The sequence below is a fragment of the Chiloscyllium plagiosum genome, unplaced genomic scaffold, assembly GCF_037043375.1.
Source record: "Chiloscyllium plagiosum isolate Xiang-an unplaced genomic scaffold, Cpla_swu_hap1 HiC_scaffold_7, whole genome shotgun sequence".
NCBI lineage: Eukaryota > Metazoa > Chordata > Chondrichthyes > Orectolobiformes > Hemiscylliidae > Chiloscyllium > Chiloscyllium plagiosum.
Window position 1 is genome coordinate 70,129,399 of NW_028270145.1, and position 22,782 is coordinate 70,152,180.

Genomic DNA, 22,782 nt, shown 5'->3' on the forward strand with positions numbered 1-22,782 from the left:
AGTAGGGGAAGGGGTAGAAATGGAAGAAATGCAAGGGAAGTTGTAATCTACATAACTCCTTTTGGACAAAACTGCATAATAACAACTAAATCAAAGTAATATCAATAACCATAACATTAATTCCATATTCATAAGTCCCATAAATATTCTGAGTAGAACAGTTGTTTTAGTGGTCTAGCATCAGTCATGCAGATAACATGTCTTGACCTACAAAAGTTCCTTTTCAGTGGGTTAGCACTGCAGCACTGGAATTGTTAGTCTGCGAGGGGGTACGGCAGTGGAACTGCATTTCTTGCTACTGGATTTGAAGAATCCAGCTGGTGGTAATTCCCTAGTGTTTTGAGATGCCTGTTGTAAGTTGGCCTCTGCTCTGAAGCATGTAGTCTTGGTTTAAGATCTTAATCAAATATTTTTCTCCTCAGTCTGTTGCAGGGTCAGCTGGTAAATTGGAAGCAATGAGAGGTAGAGAGAAACCTCCCAAGATATGGAAAGTGGTTCATGTTTTCTCTGCTGATCATAACTGACAGATGGAGGTGTTATGATGTGGGAGATGATTGGAAAAATACTTTGGTTTTCCCAATGTTTAGTGAAAGGCTCAATTTTTCATTTGCTTTTGAGAAGGATTTGACAATGACCTGAAGGTCCGTTTCTTAGTGAATACAGGTACAAGCAACACGTGTCTTTCCAAAGGCTACTCACCTCAATCATTACCAATGGGAAATGAAGCACTTTTGAAATTTGATCACTGTGCCATGTTTTTATTGCTTTTCAATGTGTAAGGAAATGAAGGTTATATTAACCAATGAATTAGTTAGCTGTTTTGTATATATAAAGTTAGCACACCAAGTGTTTCAGCAACAGCAGTTAGGAATTAACTAAAGGTGAAAATATTAGATGCAGCAACATTTGTCATTGCTACTGACAGTTGCATTTAAGATGCAGATCAGTTGCTGATGCCCTGCATAAGTGTCAAAATGTTCTACATTGGGAAGCCCAAAAACAGACAGGCCGACCTCTTTGCAGAACACCTCCACTATTGTTTGCAAGAATGACACTGGCTTTCCAGTCACAATCTATTTCAATATGCTATCTTGCTGTCGTGCTAGCATTGTTGTCCTAGACCTGCCATAATGTTCCATCAAAGCCTTGCACAAGGTGAAGAAACAGCACTAAATTTACCAGGTAAGCACTTTATAGCCTTCAGCACTCAATGTCAACTTCAACAGCTTCAGGCCATGAATTCTGTCCTCCATTTTGACAGCTTCCATGTCTTATTTCAATGGGTTAGCTGAAGGTAGGGCTGACCTAGTTTCTGATATTAATACGCATTCTTTATCTATAGCTCTGTCTGATACCCTCCCTTTGTCTTTTGCTCTGAGGACCTTTCTCATCTTTTCCACTTTCTCCTGAATTTTCCTTTCCAACTATATAAGGAGGCGTCACTTTTCAAGTCCTCCTCATTTCCCATTCAAAACATTAACTCTATTTCTCACTCCACAGATGCTAGCAGACTTGTTGCATTTCTCCAACATTTGCTGTACTTATTTAAGATCTCTGTCTTACATTTCAGTGTCAGAACTGCAGCTGGCTCATTGCACACTAATGTCGACAGAGGCACAGCTATGGTCACTGGAATTGAACTTTACCAACACTTATTACCCACTAAGTGAGGATATAGTAGATGCAGAGGGGATATTTCCTTTTATAGGACAATCTAGAAAGAGAGGAGAGGAGAAAGTGAGGACTGCAGATGCTGGAGATCAGAGCTGAAAATGTGTAGCTGGAAAAACGCAACAGGTCAGGCAGCATCCAAGGAGCAGGAGAATCGACGTTTCGGGCATGAGCCCTTCTCCTGAAGACGGGCTCATACCCAAAACGTCGATTCTCCTGCTCCTTGGATGCTGTCTGACCTGCTGCGCTTTTCCAGCAACACATTTTCAGCTCAATCTAGAAAGGGAGGTCTTGGTTTTAGGAATAATGGGTAGCAGATTTAAAACAGAGATGAGAAGAACCTACTTCTTTTAAAAAGTTATGAATCTGTGGAATTCTCTGTGCCTGAGTATGGTGGTTGCCAGGAAGAGAGACAAGTTTTTAACTAGTAATATGTCGAAGAATTATGGAGCATGGACAGGAAAGTGAAGTTGAGGCTGAGATGAGATCAACTATGATCGTATTAAATGGTGGAGCAGATTTGAGGGGCTGAATTGGCCTCTCCTCTTCTGAGTGCTTAAGTTCTTATGTACAGAAAGTGTTGGCTCATAACTGGATGGTTGATGGCTTCTTGAGTTTTGTTAGTGCTTTCTGTTTCATTTGTTTCTAGTGTGCAATGTCATATGAATGCTAGTACAAACATTTTCACCATGTAACCTATTATGATTCAAAAGTGCTTCTTCCAAACAGGGAGTTGTTTGAGATTAAGCATCCTGCATTGTGATCTTTCACAACTTTAGAGTTTGGGAAACAACCAGAGTCATTGCAATTATAAATAATCTATTTAATTCAAATTCTGCTATGAATACTTTCAGAATAGTCATTGGCTTTAACTTCTGGCTAGTCAGATACCAGATGTGCTCTACAAGATACATGTCATGAACCCCCTTGAAAATTCCAATGTAATGACTAGATAACAATAGCTGAGAAATCTTAAACTGTATCCAGATGATCCAAAGAAAATCTCCAAATATGAGCTAGAATCAGAGACTTTGAGGGGCTCTGACTCACTTAACTAGGCAGTTATCCAGGAAATGTTAGATAAAAAAATAAAGTTATAGCTACCAGGTAACTATAAACTAAATGCCCAGCTACCTCATAGACTTAAATAAAAAACCAAGAAAAAAAACTGTGGATGCTGTAAATCAGAAACAAAAACAGAAATTGCTGCAAACGTTCAGCAAGTCTAGCATTATCTGTGTAAAAAAAAAATTAGAATTAAAGTTTTGGGTCTTTAATTCCTCCCCTAATGGACCTACTAACTAAATCCTCAGTCTCCAGATTCCATCCTAAGAATCACCCCCCCTCCCAACTCCCCCAGCTACTTCCTGAATATCTAACAGCACTCCCGATCCCTGACAATTGCATTCACCACCCCCAATCCTTCTCACCAACTCCCTGCCCACCCACCTGCAAAGTCCTGGCCACACTACTCTGTCCCCCAAACATATGACTATTCTGCAATTACTTGCTAATCCACATCTTGATACCATACCCCTTTAACCTTCCATGTTCAAGTGACTCCCAGCAGGATCTGAACTAATCCTCATGACCCTCAACTATCCAAGCAACCATTCTACTACATCTCCTTTGACTCTGTTTATACCTCCCACTGCCTTGGCAAAGCAGTCAATATATCAAAGACCTCTCCCACCCCAGTTATACTCTCATCCACCTTCTTCCATTAGTCAGAAGATACAAACGTTTGAAAACACATACCAACAAATTCCAAGCATCTTCTTTCCCGCTGTTATCAGACTTATGAATAGACCTGTCATATATTAGAGTTGATCGTTCTCTGCACTTTCGCTGTAGCTGTAACACAATGTCCTGTTTTCTGTTCCATTATCCTGATGTACTTACTTAAGATATGATTTGTCTGGATAGCATACAAATCAATACTTTTCACTGTGCTGAGGTACATGTGAAAACAATAATAAATCAAATAAAGTCAAAAGGTATACCCCCAAACCACCTGACCTCCTGACTACTCTCAGTCTGTACCCCCTCACCACCCAATCCTGAATCTATTTACTACCTGCCCTGACTATCCCCCACCCAACTTGATACATCCATCCAGTGCAACATCACCACCTGCCACCATGCCCCTCCCCAATCTGACACCTTACCCTGCCACCTTATTCCTTTTGACAGCTAACTTCTCGCTGAAGTTTCTCAAAAAGGCTTTGTACAATTAAACTCTTTGGTTTGTTAGAATACATCAGCTGAAAAGGTTCCCTAAAGAAGTGTAGTAAACCAGATGGGGTTTTCCAGCAATTGACAATGGTTTCATCATCATCATTAGACTTCCAATTGAAATATTTATTGAATTCAAATTCCACCATCTGCCATGGCAGGATTTGAACCACAGTCCCCTGAACATTAATTAGATCTCTAGATTAATAGTTTAGTGATAATACCACTAAGCCATCTGTAAAGATTCATAAGCTTGATAAGTTCTACAGAATCCTCCATCATCATCCTTAATGTTATCCCCAGGATCAACAGTCTGGGGTTACACTGACTAGAATCTGAGCTGGCCAAGCCATGCAAATGCAATGGCTATAAAAGTAGACCTGAGGCTAAGAATCCCGTAGCAAGTAACTCACTTTTTGATTCCCCAAAGTCTGTCCATCATCTACAAGGCTCAAATCAGGAGTGTGACTAATGTTTTAACTCGAATCTTGTGAATAACAGATGACTGATTAATTTCACTCTGATGCTGATTATTGTTTTTTTTTTCCTTTTTATGCTATGTTTTACTGTCTCTTTCTGCGTTTACCATTGAATACAAATGAATATTTCAGTATATAGAAGAAAGAAACGATTCTTGTATATGTTTATTTGACAGCAAGAGACTGATTTGTTGCAAAAAACGTTTCCTGAATTCTGACTCAATTAAAAAAAATACCTTGTTCCTTTGTAAACATATGTAAAAAGGAATTACATGTGCTGTAAGAGACTGGAGTCTGCTTTTACAAGTGATAATTATAATTAATTCTGCTAATGTCATCTTCTAAACACAGTGACTTCCTGCTGCTCTGCATTGTGTTCGAAGTTTCATACCACGTCAAGTCAATAGTATTTCGGTTGGAGATTGCTTTTAATAGTTTGTCATTGTTTAGGTTATAATCACACACTAATGATAGATCTGAAATCTGTTCAGTATTTTGTGTAATGTACAAATCATACTGTTAAAATGAATAGCTTCTAAATTTTCTTGATAAGGTTGCAGGCTTTAACAAGGGATATTTAGTTATATGTCTGCTTATCTTTTGAGGATTAGTTTCCCATTAGCTATACTGTCCAAACCTAGTCAGGGAAGATTGATTGGAGGAGGCATAGTTGAGCATAAAGAATATGTGGTTAAAAACTAAGCAAGTAAGTTGGGAGGTCACATTGCGGCTGTACAGGACATTAGTTAGATTTTAGGTTTGGGAATATTCCATTCAATTCTGGTCTCCCTGCTATAGAAAAGATGTTGTGAAACTTGAACGGGTTCAGAACAGATTTACAAGGGTGTTTCCAGGGTTGGAGAGTTTGATCTGTAGGGAGAGGCTGAATAGGCTGAGGCTGTTTTCCCTGGAGTGTCAAGGGTGAGGAGTGGCCTTATAGAGGTTTATAAAATCATGAGGGCATGGATAGAGTAATTAGACAAGGTCAACAGGATCATTGAAGTGTCTTCCCAGCCTTCCCCTCCACCCATAATACCCATTTCTTCACTGTCTGTCTGCATGTGTACATAAATGGGGAGTTTATAATGGGGTTCAACTTTTCACCAGTAGAGTTACATTTCAATGGTTTTGATTGTTTATCTATAGCTAGCACTTTTTTATTTGTAATAAACAGTGGTGGTTGTTAAGTACAGAAAACTGATTCAAGTTTTCTGTCAACCTGGGTTTGAAAGACAAATATGTTGGGGAATATTTTGCGCTTTTTGAAATAATTTTTGTGATGACTCTGGGAATAGCAAGGCATGATTTCCAAATTCTTCTTCTCCAGGGGGACAGTCCCAACTTTCCAGTATTCCTATGCAATTGAAGTTCCTCATTCTTGGAGTCATTCTCATTAATCTTTTCTGCGCCCTCTCTATTCCCTTTCCTATCTTTCCACGAGTGTGTTACCCAAAACTGGACGGAACTCCAGTTGAATTTGAACCAATGCTTATCACACATTAAAAATAACCTCTTTGCTTTTGCATTCCATGCATTTATTGATAAATCAGAGGATATTGTGTGCTTTATTAACTATTGTCTTTATACAATTATACCCAGGTCCCTCTACTCCTGTAACTATTTTGTTTTGAGTGATGTACCTTTGGTTTCTCTGTATGTTCAAAGAACAGCTGAGAATTCACATGGTCACCACAAGCTGCGTATATATTTTTTTGAAATGCCTGGAGGCCAAGAACTTAACTGCCTGTGTCAAGTCATTTTAATAGCCATCCTTGAAAATGTCAAACAGGACTTTACCAGCAGCTGCTGGAAATCTAATGTAGATTGGGGGTGGTAGCTCTTGTATTGACCAGAATTTGACCTTTGGTAAATAGTCAAGAGGAAGTAAGAAAAGCCATAGCTTTTCAATTCAACTTATCTCCCACTCACTTTAAAAATTGGTCTCATTGATCAACTATGTAAAATATGCAATACCTATGTCATATTGGTTCATTGTTTATTGAAACTAAGTGATGAAAGTTTATCCAAACTAGTTCAATAAAATATTTGCATGTTAACTGATGAACTTAATGAACTTACTTGAAGAGATAACTGCATGCATTCATAAAGGATAAATAGTGTAGATGGATTTGCTAAAAGAATTTGTTATGTTGCTACATGGGAGGTTTGTTGATAACATCAGGGCACTGTGATAAAGGAAGTGTGGCAACATAAAACAGGATGTTGGTAAAAAGACAGAGTGAGTTTGGGCCTGAGTTGTAAGCTAATTTTTCAGGGTTGGAGAAACAGACAATTGATCACTAAAAGCAGTGTCGCCAGCATGCGTATTACTTTACCAGCCCCTTCCTGTCCCTCGGCGTTTTCTGACAAGTGGAATTAAGGATGGCAGGATGACCAGCCAGCAAGCAATGGGTAATTGATTAAAATAAATAATGGCTAATTAAACATTAGTGGAAGTGAATTGAAATTTTCCACTTGGCTCCCAAGTGGAATTCCTGTGGGCTGTAAGGGTCTTAAAGGCTTAATACCAAGGAACTGCCTTGACATAATACACTTTGATAATGTAAAATGGACATGGACAGAACAGACTGGGATCTTTTGTTTCTTCATTCAAGGATGTTGCTGGCTAAGCCAGCATTTAACGTTCATCCCTATTGGCCCAGAGGGCAGTTAAGGGTCAAACACATTATTATGGGTGTGGAGTCAGATGTAGGGTAGACAACAGAAGGAAAGCAGATTTATTTCCCTACTGGACATTATTGAATCCATTTAGTTTTTACAACATTTGACAATGGCTACAAATCATTATTAGGTTAGCTTTTAATTGAAATCAAATTTCTTGGAGGAGTAAGATAACACCAAATCTTTCTTTTGGTAAATCTAAGTGGCTTCAGAAAACAATTAAGAGTCAACCGCATTGCTGATGGGTCTGCAATCACATGTAGGCTGGACCAAGTAAGGACTATAATTTCTTTCCCTAAAGGGCGCATGACAGATGGGTTATTATAAAAATTATTTCATGGTCATCATTAGACTTCTATTGCAGACTTTGTCAAATTCAAATCCCACCATTTGCCATGGTGTGTTTTGAATCCAGAATCTCAGAACTTAACTGGACATTGGGACTACTAGTCCACGAACAACACTGTTAGGCCATCTGGTTGATTTGATTTGCTGTCTTTGCATGGAATCTTGTAAATTAAGTTAGTATTGCACATGATGGGTCTTTTGTTCTGGTGAATTGTTGTCTGAGTGTGGTTGTTGATTTGTGGGCGTGCATGAATCCGAGTGGTTGGAGAAGTCTGGCAATTCCGAGACATTTTTTATGTAAGGTAGCGTGGCTAATGAGTTAGGTCATGGCATATTCTCATCACATTATTTGTCTCCTAGGCATCTGTGGATGAAGTTGCGGGGATATCCACAAGAAGAACACCTCTACAGAGTATGCAGCAGCCACGCTCAGACAACAACTCACTAGAATAAAAGACCCAATATCCTTCACGTGCAAGACCTACGTAAGTTGCAACATTTCATGCAAATACTGCACGAAAAACGATATAGGGCAAACAGGCAGACAACTAGCAATTCGCATCCATGAACACCAACTAGCCACTAAACAACACGACCAGCTGTACCTAGTAGCCATACACACAGATGACAGGGACCACAAATTCAACTAGGAGAATGCAACGATCATAGGACAAGCTAAACAGCGAACAGCCAGATAATTCCTAGAAGCATGACACTCATCGAAAGACTCAATCAACAAGCACATAGACCTGAACCTAATATACCAGCCATTACAAGGAACACTCAGAACTGAAAACCGGAAGCAGCAGAACCTAATAAATTCCAGAAGGCACAATGCATCGGAGCTTCACAGAAGGCTCTACAGCACTGAAGATGACATCTAGACAGGGGACGAAACAGCTGGTCCCAGCTCGGTTAACACACCCACAACCATGACAACCAGCACCTGATCTACAAATCTTTACACAAACCTTGAACTATTAGGCCATTGCCTATTCTCACTAGTAGTAGTTTATTGTGTGTTAACAACTAATTACAGATTCCATTGATACTGTAGGCATAGTCATAGAGACTATGAGGTTAACTTGCAGTGCACCCTGTAGATTGTACTGCGCAGCAGTGTGTAACTGAAACAATCTTACAACATTTGAAGTTGACTATATACAGAAAGTTAACTAGATATTTTGTATATAAGTCCAACTTTAATTGCTGTGGCCTGAATTTAGACATATGGGGCCAATATATGTATTGATAGTAGTACTGACAGCAGTTTAAGATACACACCATTAAAAGATACACATATATAATATAAGATCAGAACAATGGAAAGGCAAAGATAATACCATTACTGCATGCAGAAGTAAACCCAAGTAATCCTGGCTGTCTCCTTAATCTCAAAGGACTCTTCCCTTAATTTATTTGAAAAATGTTCACTTGAAAGATCAGATAGATATAAAATTTCTCTAACTCAGCCCCCAGTATATATTATATTCTCAAGGCACTTGGCCTCTTGGAATGAGACATAAATGGTAAAATAGGAGTGAAGGAATGAAGACAGCTGTGAAAGTAAGCTATAACACCTGCCAGCAGCAATAGTATGCAAGGCAGTTTTGTCAAAATAATACATCAAGGGCACCAAACACTACAGTTGTGTCATAAGTTTCAATCCTTTCTGATGGATTATTGCTGAAAGAGCTGCAGTCAGAAAGGGTCATGGTTCTAGATTAGAGTGGTGCTGGAAAAGCACAGCAGTTCAGGCAGCATCCGAGGAGCAGGAAAATAGACGTTTCAGGCAAAAGCCCTTCATCAGGGATAGAGGAGTATTGCTCTATTCCTGATGAAGGGCTTTTGCCCGAAACGTTGGTTTTCCTGCTCTTCAGATGCTGCCTGAACTGCTGTGCTTCTCCAGCACCACTCTAATCTAGAATCTTGTTTCCAGCATCTACAGTCCTTGTTTTTACCTAGTCAGAAAGGGCCAGTGCTACTGACTTTCTTACCATGCATTTGGATCCATTCTTTCTGGACAGTACTTCAGAAAAACAAAGAGAATATGTTGAAGTTCCCAGTGTTTAACATCAGACCTGTGTACTAAAGAGTCTCTTACCAGAGGAGGAGACCTTTCCATACATTACAAAGCTTTTACTGCTGGTTGCAAGATGATGTATTCTCAAGTAAAAATTGCCATAAACAAAGTTGTGGGCATAATATTTCAGAAATATATGACAGGTAGAACAGGTGATTTATGGAATCAAAAATAAAATGCTATGATTAATTTATCCTTGAGAACTGATTTGACAATTGGCCTGTCTCAAATACACTTGGATTCCTGTCACATATTCATTGTCATGTAAGCCATGAGTAATGATAGAGGGCTGGTTGTTCTGCTGCAGGAAGGATGTTATTAAACTGGAAAGGTTGCAAAAAATATTTACAAGGATGTTACCAAGACTGGAAGACTTGAGTTATAAGGAGACGCTGGATAGACTGGGACATTTTTCCCTGGGACGTAAGAGGCTGAGAGTGACTTTATTGAGGTTTATAAAATTACAAGGTGCATAGATAAGGTGAATTGTCAAGGTCCTTTTCCTCAAGGGTAGGGGAGTCTATAATTAGAAGACGTATGTTTAAAATGAGGGGGGAAGATTTAAAAGGGACTGGAGGGGCAACATTTTGGTGCGTATATGGAACAAGCTGCCAGAGAAAGTGGTAGAGATGGGTAGAATTACAACATTTAAAAGACATTTGGACAATTACATGGGGGATAGGAAAGGTATCAGGAGATATGAGCCAAATGCAGGCAAATGGGATTCGTTCAGTTTAGGAAACGTGTTCGATTTGGATGAGTTGTGCCAATGGGCCTGTTTCCGTGCTATAGGATTCTATGACTCTATGACATCATTGACTTCTTTTAGATCTATGAATTGTAACACTATCACATTACCAATATAGTCAGTACTGTTTCAGGAAGGAACAGAACACAAAAAGTGATCCTCTCTGACTTGAATACTTTTAAGTATTCAGTAAACGAAAGACATTTCCATCACTCAATAATTGAATCACAAATTCTAACCACTCAGGAAAGACAATAGAGTATATTTTAGTCACTGCACACATACAGTGTATTGGATGAAGCTGGTTTACACACAAAACCGACATGCCTGACAGTGAGTGGATATAGTTTCACTATTGCTTTCTGTTATAACCCCTTGGTTGGATATACAGACCAACTGGTTCCAGAGTATTAGCTTATCTTTATGTCAACCACACAAACTCCTCAATCACATTTCAGCTGTGGTTCACTTCTAGGTATCCATTCATATTCAGTTTATGAACAACCTAAACCATCTGATTAGATGCCAGTCTATAACTCACTCATTGAACTGGATTTTCACCCAGGAAGCAGGAAAGGCTAAGCCTTTGATTAGCATGGAAATAAGTTCACTGTCCAATAAGAATGACAGCTGAAAATGTGTTGCTGGAAAAGCGCAGCAGGTCAGGCAGCATCCAGGGAACAGGAGAATCGACGTTTCGGGCATAAGCCCTTCTTCAGGAATGAGGAAAGTTTGTCCAGCAGGCAAAGATTTCAGTGAGTCCCTCTCTCACTGCACCCCCCATCCTCCCTCCAATAAGAATGACAGCTGGGTTCTCAAATCTGAAGGGCTAATCTGATGTCTTCTGGTTTCAAAGAAGCCACCAACTACAGTGCACGGTAAGTAACTGGGAGGGTAATTCAAAAAGAAGACACCCTTTCTGTTACTTAGAGTCACAGAGTTCTATAGCAGAGACATTTATTTTCTTTATTCTGTAACAGGAATGGGGTGTTGCTGGCTAGGCAGCACTTACTACCTATCCCTAATTGCCCAGAGGGCATTGAGAGTAAACCACATAGCTGTGGGTCTGGAGTCACATGTAGGCCAGACCAGATAAGAATGGAAGACTTCCTTCCCTAAAACACATTAGTGAACCAGATGGTTTTTTTTCCAACAATTGGCAATAGATTTATATTAGTCATTAGATTCTAAAGTCCAGATATTTATTGATTTCAAATTCCACCATCTGGGACTTGAACCCAAGTCCCCAAAACATTCACTGGGTCAACAGTTCAGTGATAATACCACTAGGCCATCACCTGTACTTACAAGGCCATACTGTCCATCAGTGCTAACCCTATTTCCCTGCACTTTGCCCATATTCTTCTAAACCTTTCCTATCCATGTATTTGTCCAAATGCCTTTTAAATGTTGTTAATGTACACACCTCAACTACTTCTGCTAGCAGCTCATTTCATCTACGTACCACCTTCTGTGTAAAAAGGTTGCACCTCAAGTGCCCTTTTATTTTCTCCCCTCCAACGTTAACCAGATGCCCTTTAGTCCTTGATACTCCAACCCTGGGGAAAAGACTGAGTGCATTCTCTCTATCCATGCCTCTCATAATCTTATACACTTCTAAAAAATCCCCCCTCAGTCTCCTATGCCCAAAAGAAAAAAGTCCTAGCTTGTCCAAGCTCTCTCTATAACACAGACTGTTGAGTCCCGGCAACATCCTTATAAATTTCTTCAACACTCTTTCTAATTTAATAACATCCTTCCTATAGCAAGGTGACCAAAACCGAACACAATACTCCAAGTGTCGCCTCATCAATGTCCTGTACAACTGCAACATAACTTCCCAACTTCTAAAATCAATGCCCTGAATGATGAAGGCCAGTGTGCCAAAAGCCTTCTTCACTGCCCTGACTACCTGGGACTCCACTTTCAGAGAACCTTGCAACTGAACCCCAAAGTCCCTCTGTTCCACTACACTCTTTAAGGCCACACCATTCATCATGAAACTCCTACCTTGACTTGACTTTCCAAAATGCAAGACCTGACACCTATCTATATTATATTCAATTTGCTATTTCTCCACCCACTTCCACAACTGATTGAGGCCCTGCTGCAATTTCTGATAACCTTCCTCACTGTCCACAATACCTTCTCCAGCTTTTATTGTCATCTGGAAACCTCTAATCATTAGATTAGATTCTCTACAGTGCAGAAACAGGTCATTCGGCCCAACAAGTCCACACTGACCCTCCAAAGAGTAATCACCCAGACCCTACTAATGCACCTATTATTATGGGCAATTTAGCATGGCCAATTCACCTGGCATGCACATCTTTGGACTGTGGGAGGAAACTGGAGCAAACTCACGCAGACACAGGGAGAATGTGCAGACTCCACACAGACAGTTGCCCAAGGCAGGAATCAAACCCAGGTCCCTGCCACTGTGAGGCAGCAGTGCTAACCACTGAGCCACCCCTGATGCCTTGTATATTCTCATCCAAATCATTGATATAGATAACAAACAGCAATGGACCCAGCACGGACCCCAACTCCACTAGTTGGTGGTACTGTGACTCAGCGGTTAGCACTGCTGCCTCACAGCACCAGGGCCACAGGTTTGATTCCAGCCTCGGGCAACTGTCTGTGTTGAGTTTGCACATTCTCCCTATGTCTGCGTGGGTTTCCTGTGGGTGCTCCGGTTTCCTCCCACAGTCCAAAGATGTACAGATCAGGTGAATTTTCCATAGTGTTAGGTGCATTAGTAAGAGGGGGGTGGGTTACTGTTTGGAGGGTTGGTGTGGACTTGTTGGGCCAGTTTCCACACTCTAGGGAATCTAATCTAATCACAGGCCTTGAATCTGACAAGCATCCTTCCACTATTACCTTTTGCTTCCTACCATCAAGCCAGTACTGTACTAATTGCCAGCTCCACGTGGATTCCATGCAATCTAATCTTACAGAGCAGCCTATCATTGGGAAGCTTATCAAAGGCCTTACTGAAATCCATATAGACCACTTCCATCGCCCTGCCTTTGTCAACCTACCTGGTCACTTCATTAAAGAACTCTGACAAATTTGTGAGGCATGATCTCCCACGCACAAAACTATACTCACCATTCCTAATCAAACCCTGTCTTTCCAAATGCACGTATATCTTATCTCTCAGAATCTTCTCAAGTATCTTACCTGCCATAGATGTTGGGCTTACTCGTCTACAGTTCCCAGGTTTCTCTTTGTAGCCCTTCTTGAGTAAAAGTACAACATTTGCTACCTTCCATCTTCCAGGATCTCACCTGTGATTAAGGTGATGCAAATATATCAGCAAGGGTCCCCACAATTTCTTCTGTAGCCTCTTGCAGTATTCTTGGATATATCTAGTCAGGACCAGGAGATTTATCCACCCTCATACATTCTGATACATCCAACACCTCCTCTACTATGATATGGACTGTCCCAAGATATGACCATTAATTTTGCCAAGTTCCCAAGTCTTGTTTTCCTCCATGGCAAACATAGAGGAGAAATATTCATTGATGACCTTGGCAATCTTCTGCGGTTCTCCACATGCATGTCCACTTTGGTCCTTGAGGCGTTCTATTCCGTCTCTAGTTATTCTTTTTCCTTCAATATGCTGAAAGAACCTCTTTGGATTCACTTACTCTTCTCAGCCAAGGCTATCTCGTGGCCTCTTTTTGCCCTCCTGATTTCATTCTTCAGTAAACTCCTGTATCCCCTTCTTGGGAAATTAACTTAAACAAATCTCCAAAGACAATGGTGTATTTAATCTTTAAAAAAAAGACTGGACAAATCTAATGAGCAAAGGTAATTTGAAGAAAAGCTTTGTTTAGTTTCCTGGAGCAATATGTTGTGGAACCAACTTGAGTCCAGGCTATTTTAAATCTTGCATTGTAATCTCACAGGCTACTAGGAGAGGCATAAATGCTGGCCAGCCAGTGATGTCCATATCCCACAAGTAAATAAAAAGAAGAGGAATCCCATAATAAAGTATATTCTGGGGAAAGAGTAATCATAAGAAAATTGAATTTCATGTTAAGTTTGAGAGCAAACTGTTCCAAATAAGAATCTTAATTTTAAAGAAAGCCACTTACATATGTATGAGGGAAGGCTGACTGTAATATTGATTGGATAATAATACATTAAAAGTTATGCCAGCAAATAAACAGTAAGAAACACTGTTCCAGAAAATATTCAAAATGTTCAACAAAGTACAGTCAGTTCTGGTATAGCACAATATTTTAGTTCTTGTGCAATCTCATGTTACAAGAAAATCGCACAGTAGCCACACCATTTAAACAAATGGGGCAGGAATTATAGCCAATACAGCTAAGTATACTTTGTGTTCTACAAAAAAATGGTCTAAATTCTTCAAACACGTTACAGCCAATTCGCATTGAAGAATCATACGTTACAGCAGATCTGACTGTACATTCCATTCGAAAGCAAACATTCAGGAATAGTATTAGATTAAAAAAAAAAGCTTAAGTTCCTGCAAAAAGTAAGAGTTAGCCTAAGAATTGGATGAGTTTTAAAAACCAGCAAATAGTGACTGGCTTGACAGTTTGGGTGCAATTCCTGATTTTCAAGGGTGTAGGATTAATTTGCTTTTGATATTAATAATTTTGATTTGATTAAGCAAGTGAGGAATTAAATTATATTTTGCATTCTTAATTCTAGTCAATGTGACAGGTTCAACTTGTGACCAAACTTATTTGAAAAAGGTTTGAGGGGCTCTACTATATTTAATTTCATATCATAGGATAAGAACTTAGCATTTTTCAAAGTAGAATGAGCAAGTTTACATCGTCAAATCATAATTTACCAGGTATTATCATTATTAGAGAAATATTGAAAAGGCTTATTGTGTGAAGAAGGGAAAGGGAAACTTTCCAGAATCCCCTGTTTCTGGAATGGGTCTTGAAACTAATCAGCGAGTAAACATTTAGATTGGCTCTGTAACTTGGGCTGTACTTGTAATTGGGTAAAAACAATGACTGCAGATGCTGGAAACCAGATTCTGGATCAATGGTGCTGGAAGTGCACAGCAGTTCAGGCAGCATTGAGGAGCTTCAGCAAAATCGACGTTTCGGGCAAAAGCCCTTCATCAGGAATAAAGGCAGAGAGCCCGAAGCGTGGAGAGATAAGCTAGGGGAGGGTGGGGGTGGGGAGAGAGTAGCATAGAATATAATGGGTGAGTGGGGGAGGAAGAGCTTCAGGGCAGAGGAAATGACCTGGGAGTTGCAGTGGGAGAGGGACTCCCTGAGATTCTTGTAGAGAGAGGAGGAAAACTTCTTCAAGGCAGGCATCCTTGCAAGAGGATTCGCAGTAGGGTTAAAATCAACGAGGTAAAAACAATGACTGCAGATGCTGGAAACCAGATTCTGGATTAGTGGTGCTGGAAGAGCACAGCAATTCAGGCAGCATCCGAGGACAGGCAAAATCGACGTTTCGGGCAAAAGCCCTTCATCAGGAATAAAGGCAGAGAGCCCGAAGCGTGGAGAGATAAGCTAGGGGAGGGTGGGGTTGGGGAGAGAGTAGCATAGAATATAATGGGTGAGTGGGGGAGGAAGAGCTTCAGGGCAGAGGAAATGACCTGGGAGTTGCAGTGGGAGAGGGACTCCCTGAGATTCTTGTAGAGAGAGGAGGAAAACTTCTTCAAGGCAGGCATCCTTGCAAGAGGATTCGCAGTAGGGTTAAAATCAACAAGGTAAAAACAATGACTGCAGATGCTGGAAACCAGATTCTGGATCAACGGTGCTGGAAGAGCACAGCAGTTCAGGCAGCATCGAGGAGCTTTTACAAGTAAAATCAAATTGAGCCCCAGAACCTTACAAAGTGATGGTCATCTGAGTGATACTCATTCCTACATTCTCTTGGTTGTTTCCCTCAGATAGCAATCACTTCTGGGAACATTATTTCCTTGACAGCTTTTCCCTGTTATTTTATTAGCATCAATAAAGTTAATAAGCTAGGGAAGAATTACTAAAGTATTTTCTGCCTGCTTAAAGAGGCAAAGATGCCACTGTCCCACTCTCATCGGAGAGGGATGATTGGTAGTGCATTTACGTGAGATCACCATTCCTCAGGTAAAGAACAATGTTGAGAAGGCAGGAACATTACAGTAACCTCAGCCTGGGCAGGAATTGAATTCTTTCTGTTGGTGTCACTCTATATTGCAAGTCAGCCATCCAACCAAATGAGCTATCTGACCCTCATCAGTCTGCCCTCTTACCTCCCCTCTACTCAACAAAAAAAAAATCCTTTCAAGTGAAACAACAATTTACTGATACTTCTTTCAGTTCAGTAAATCATTTTCATTGCTCACAATAGGGTCTCCTTTGTACTCGGTCAAATACTTTGTTTGTTTACCATAATTACTACCACTCCCTTTGTCTTTTCTTCCATGACATCTTTTTCATTTAATCTCTCTTACATTTACCCAATCACAATTTCTCCTATTGTGTTTTCTTTTCTTCTCCCCACATTAACCCAACTACACATGTTTACTTTCCTTTGGTTCTTGAAGAAGGCTCGTATTCTACAATAAGTGTTAATTCTTGTTTGTCACTCCACAAATGTGGTCACAGCAGCTGAATATTTTCAGCACTTTGTTTAATTCCAGATTTCTAGCATCTGCAATATTTTGCTTTAACTTAAATAAAATAGACTGGCATTTTACGTTCGAAGGTAGCAAAGGCAAAAGGAGGGAATCTGAAAAATCACAAGGCAAAGCACTGTTCCTCGGCCAAAAACCAAATTTAGGGAGGTGACCGGGATGTCCCGGTTAGTTCCAAGTTTGTCAAAGTGACAGGGGGCATATAGCTACCTGGAGGAAGACTCCAGTAGTAGGCCATGGTACGATGCTCATTCGAGGCCGATAGTCCCTCCCTGTTTGCCTAGATGAGATTCCAACCAAAGACCCCACTTAAGACAGAATGGCTGGACTCACAGCGGTGGACTGTCTGCTTTGTGTTTTTTTAATTCAATGCAAGTTTAAAATATGGTTCGGAGGGCACCCTCTTTCTGAAACACCTCTTCTAGCTACCTAGCTTGCACTATGTTGGTGCTGCTCAGATTCTCTTTACTGTATCTTTGGCAAAACCTTTGGGTGTGATTTTTCACAATTTTCCCAAACTGGGAACAAGTTTCTTTGGTAGTGACTCATGTAACACTCCCACTGCTGAGTTAACTCACCATGTTGTGCCCAATCAGCTCATTAAGAGTGGACTGGCAGAACATTGATGACCTTCTTTGCCTACCATAAGCCTCTTCACTGGCATCTCAAGAAATTGCCTGCCAATCAGGGCAAAAAAATTTGAGGGTACTAAAGATCACCGTCTAAGACCTAGTCCTTTGGGAATCTAACAGCGAGGAGGTAAGGGATTTCTATATTCTTGGCATGGGATAGGAGGTCAGGAGTCAGACTCAGTGCAAGTGGGTGGTTTTCAGAGCCCACTCTTTTGTCCTCTATCCATGTTTCTGAATACCTTTAGTTTGTGACATTTTGAGGCTACCCTCTAACAAAGCAGGTAAGTCACCCTGGTTTCCCAGTTGGTAAGTTAGCCACCTTTTTAACTCACTGGGAAGGTATCTATTTGGAGAATGCGAGGGGGAGGGGGTGCAGTTTAGTGGGGTGGTGAGTTGAGATCCTTGAGTAGCCATATTATTAAGGGTTTTAATTGGTGAAGGCTCCAAATATTTTCAGTGAATGTCCTTGCCCAGACCTTGATTGATTAGTGAATGAACAAGGAATGGGGAGTAATTGGCCAACACATCCAATTATTCCCCCTTCTCACTATCTCTCTTTTTGTTACCTTCAAACAAGGGAAAATTCCATTCTTTGTGTCTATCTTTACAGTGAAAACACAAATTACACACGAGAAATAGGCAGTGAACTGTTAACCAATGAGCTGTTAAGAGTGTGTAACCTCAAATAAATAATATCAGCAGCGAAAACGTTTTGGAGAAAATTTAATGTGTTAAAAGCTGAGAAATTCTCAAGAAGTAATGATGTATCTCCTAGGATTCTAAAACAAACCTGTAGTGATTGCATAGGTTATGATTTTTCAAAATTCTGCAAATTCTAGAACAGTCCTGGAAGATTAGAAGTTGACAAGAGTAACATATTTAATCAAGAAAGGAGGAGGGGAGAAAACATAGAACCACAGCTCAGTAAGCTTGACATCAGTCATCAAGAAAATGCGAGAATCCTTTGATAATGCACTGTGAAAATCATTGTATTATCAATGGGATTTCACAAATGGAAAATTGTATTTTTTAAAGTTATGAAATTTTTTTGAGGATATATCTTATAGGGTGTGTGAAACAAATGGCAACACACAAAGTAAGGGCTCACGGAGTTAGGTACAACCATGATTTGAGGATTTGTTATCTTTAGATTAGATTAGATTACCTACAGTGTGGAAACAGGCCCTTCGGCCCAACAAGTTCACACCTGTTTCCACCCAAACCCATTCCCTTAATGCTACAGGCAATTTAGCATGGCCAATTCACCTAACCTGCACATTTTTGGACTGTGGGAGGAAATTAGAGCACCTGGGAGAAACCCACACAGACACGGGGAGAATGTGCAAACTCCACACAGTCAGTCGCCTGAGGTGGAGAATTGAACCCAGGTCTCTGAGGCTGTGAGGTAGCAGTGCTAACCACTGTGCCACCATGCCGCTTTAAGGAGAAAATGAGGCACTTACCAGATGGTAGGCTATAGCTGGCGGAGTGTCACTAGAATCAGCATTGAGTCACAGTTACTTAATCTATGTTAATTACTTAAATGATGCAACCCAGAGTAACATATTAAAGTTGCCAATGGTACAAAGGTCAGCAATGTTCTTATTGAAAGATGGAGCAAGCTTGTGAGGCAAACTGGCCTGCTATTGCTCCAGTTTCTTATGTTATTATGATAATATGTCTGATGGGGCTGTAATTGGACAGCTAATTAATGCCTCATTGATCTCAGATCAAGAGTAAGATCAGATAAGTTAGATCATAACAATCATTCAATGATAATGAAGGATTCCTACAAAATACGGTCAACACAAACACAGGTGCTGCTCTTATCATTTGTCCTTTTCAATTAAAGATTTGTTTTTATATTTGCTTTTTATTATTTGTTTTATTTAATTTTTTTAGCTTCTTCTTTGATTAAATTTTACATACAGACAGAAACTATAGGCTGGTGAGCCTGACATTGGTGGTGATGTTCTTGGAAGGAATCCTGAGGGACAGGATTTACGTGCATTTCAAAAGGCAAGGACTGATTAAGGATCGTCAACATGGCTTTGTGCATGGGAATTCAAGTTTCATGAAGTTGACTGAATTTTTTGAAGAGGAAACAAAGAGGATTGAGGACAGAGTGGTGGATGTGATCTATTTGAACTTCAGTAATGCATTTGACAAGGTTCCTCATGGTAGACTGGTTAGCAAGGTTAGATCTCATGGAATATAGGGAGAACTAGCCATTTGAATACAGAACTGGCTTGAAGCTAGAAGACAGGGTGGTGATGGAGGGTTGCTTTTCAGACTGGAGGCTTGTGACCAGTGGTGTGCCACAAGGATCGGTGCTGGTCCACTACTTTTCGTCATTAATATAAATGATTTGGATGTGAACATAAGAGGTATAGATAGTAGGTTTGCAGGTGACACCAAAATTGGAGGTATAGTGGACAATGAAGAAGGTTACGTCAGAGTACAACAGGACCTTGATCAGATGGGCCGAAGGGCTGAGAAGTGGCAGATAGGGTTTAATTTAGGTAAATGTGAGATGCTGCATTTTAGAAACAAAGTCAGAGACAAAAAAATCTGCAGATGCTGGAATCCATAGTAGACAGGGAGGAGGCTGGAAAAATGCAGCAAGCCAGGCAGCATCAAGAAGTGCAGATGTTGACGTTTCGGGACTAACCCTTCTTCGGCCCTAAAGAAGAGTTACACCCAAATCATCAACTTCTACACCTCCAAATGCTGCCTGGCTTGGTGTGTTCTTCCAGCCTCCTGCATTTTAGAAAGGCATATCAGAGCAGGATTTATATGCTTAATGGTAAGGTCCTGGGGAGTGTTGCTGAACAAAGAGACCTTGGAGCGCAAGTTCATAGTTCCTTGAAAGTTGAGTTGCAGGTAGATAGGATAGAAAAGAAGGCATTTGTTATGCTTTTCTTAATTGGATAGGACACTGAGTATAGGAGTTGGTAGGTCACGTTGTGGCTGTACAGGACATTGGTTAGGCCACTTTTGGAATATTGTGTGCAATTCTGGTTTCTGTCCGATCAGAGGAATGTTGTGAAACTTGAGACGGTTCAGAAAAGATTTACAAGGATGTTGCCAGGATTGGAGGATTTGAGTTACTGGGAGAGGCTGAATAGACTGGGGCTGTTTTCCCTGGAGCATCAGAGGCTGAGGGGTGACCTTATAGAGGTTTATAAAATCAAGAGGGGCATGGATATAGTAAATAGACATGGTCTGCGCCCTGGGGTGGGGGAGTCCAGAACTAGAGGGCATAGGTTTAGGCTGAGAGGGGAAAAATTTAAAAGGGACCTAAGGGGCAACTTCTTCATGCAGAGGGTGGTGCATGTATGGAATGAGCTGCCACAGAAGTGGTGGAGGCTGGTATAATTACAGCATTTAAAAGGCCTCTAGCTGGGTATGTGAATAGGAAAGGTTTAGAGGTATATGGGCCAGGTACTGGCAAATGGGACCAGATTAGGTTAGGATATTTGGTCAGCATGGACAAGTTGGACTGAAGGATCTGTTTCTGTGCTGTACATCTCTATGATTCTATATAAAGAGATTGGCCAACTGAATAATAAAAGGACACAAGAAATAATATTTTGCTTTTTGAGAAAGCATTCTGAACGTTTAGGAACATGAGAGATCTCGGCAACGTGAGCCCATTGGATGTGAAGTAGTTGAAGCATGTCAAATCAATTATGTAGAGCACAGCTCAGTTCCTTTAGCAAATATAATAAAGCAATGACAATGAACACATGCACTCAAGATGCCAATAGTTAGATTCCTGGTGTAAATTTAACAAACCTAATATTTGATATATGTAACTGCATTTAAAAGTTCATTATTTTGAGTTAACACTGATTTGAGAGAATGGGACTGCAAGGCAGTTTAAGGTAAGCCTTTAATTTGAAGTCACTACAGAAGTAAATGCATTAGTAAAGGTAATCTGAATCTTCAAAAGTGATTTTGTTTTAAAATTTTGGAATCTGATGTGTTTCTGTTTTAATCTGTACATAGAGTAACACAAATATGCTGTATAACAAAGTATTTTAAGTATTTATTTTAGTTAGCTAGGCTCTGGACATATAAATTTTTAATTAAATTGCATTGTGCTATTACACAGACTTCAATAGCATACATAAGTAATAGAGCAGCCATTATATGGTGGTCTGCTTGAAGTAACATTGAAACTAAAATAAGCAGAGCTATAATGTCGTTGGTCATTATCTTTGATGTCAGTACAACATCAACTTTCCTCAAACAGGGAATGCAATGCTACTAAATTTTGCAGAAGTCAGCAATTTGGCATTGGTATACAAACCACAACTGTGTCTGAAATGCTAAAGTTTACAAAAAAAATATACAATTTTAAAGAAAACCTGGGTAGTCATGGAAATTTTACCAACAATTATAGCCTGGTGTATAGACAATAGCACATGTTTGAACAAAAATGGGGCTATGCCTTTCCGTACTCAAGAGATGAAATCACAAGTTCCTGTCTGCATCACATCTACAATTACAAACTCTACTGCATAGTTCAGGGAGATATAATTTCTTTAGCTTTGTTCCCTTCTTAAAACAATTTAATCACATGACTTATTCTGCTGTTCAAGGTGGCTTGTCTAAATTTTTAAAAAAACTAATTTTGAGCTTCTTTGAGCATTCAGTTTTAAAAAAAGAGACAGAGAACAGGGGCCTTCACACTTACTGGGTTCCTGTTTGCAACAGGAACTGTCTGCTGCATGATACCTCTGCCAACAGCCTCTATAGAAAATGGAACATTCCTTTGCTCATCTAACTAGGCTGTTTCCTGTTGCTTGTCAGCTACTAACTGACCATTCAATTTTTGTTTGACAACTGAAATGACAGGGGTAGGAAGAAGTGGACTACACAATTCCATTCGACGTCTCAATCTTGATGAAAATTGTAAACCCAGGCCCATGTTGTTATTGTCCGGTATACCCAAGTTGCACAAAATGGAAGGGAATGTACAACTACCAGGGCACCATAAAAATACTGACTCCCAAATGTGACAGGAGAGAAACAACAAAATTAAAATTTTAAAAGTACTATGTGAGATTAGTTAAACACACAACTAAGATAAAAGTGTTGTATTTTTGTATTGAGAGCTGTGTTGGTTTTAGAGATATGTATGTATTAATTAGGAAAGGTCAAGATAAAAGCACATGATGAGTTGCCAAATGCAATCCAGTAAGAAGCATGCTAGCAGGACATGAGGTCTGTAACAGCAAGTTGTGGTCTAAGATGTTAAAATAAAT

At 40.0% G+C, this 22,782-nt stretch overlaps 1 long non-coding RNA gene across 1 annotated transcript in view; it reads left to right on the top strand.

The window, feature by feature from the left end:
* The first annotated feature begins 6,685 nt into the window (after positions 1–6,685).
* Positions 6,686–22,782, top strand: part of LOC148149637 (uncharacterized) — a 33,041-nt gene continuing 16,944 nt past the window's right edge. Inside the window, exons 1-2 of the long non-coding RNA XR_015757536.1 lie at positions 6,686–6,797; positions 7,776–7,900. This is a non-coding gene — a long non-coding RNA (uncharacterized LOC148149637). The remainder of the gene's footprint in view (positions 6,798–7,775; positions 7,901–22,782) is intronic.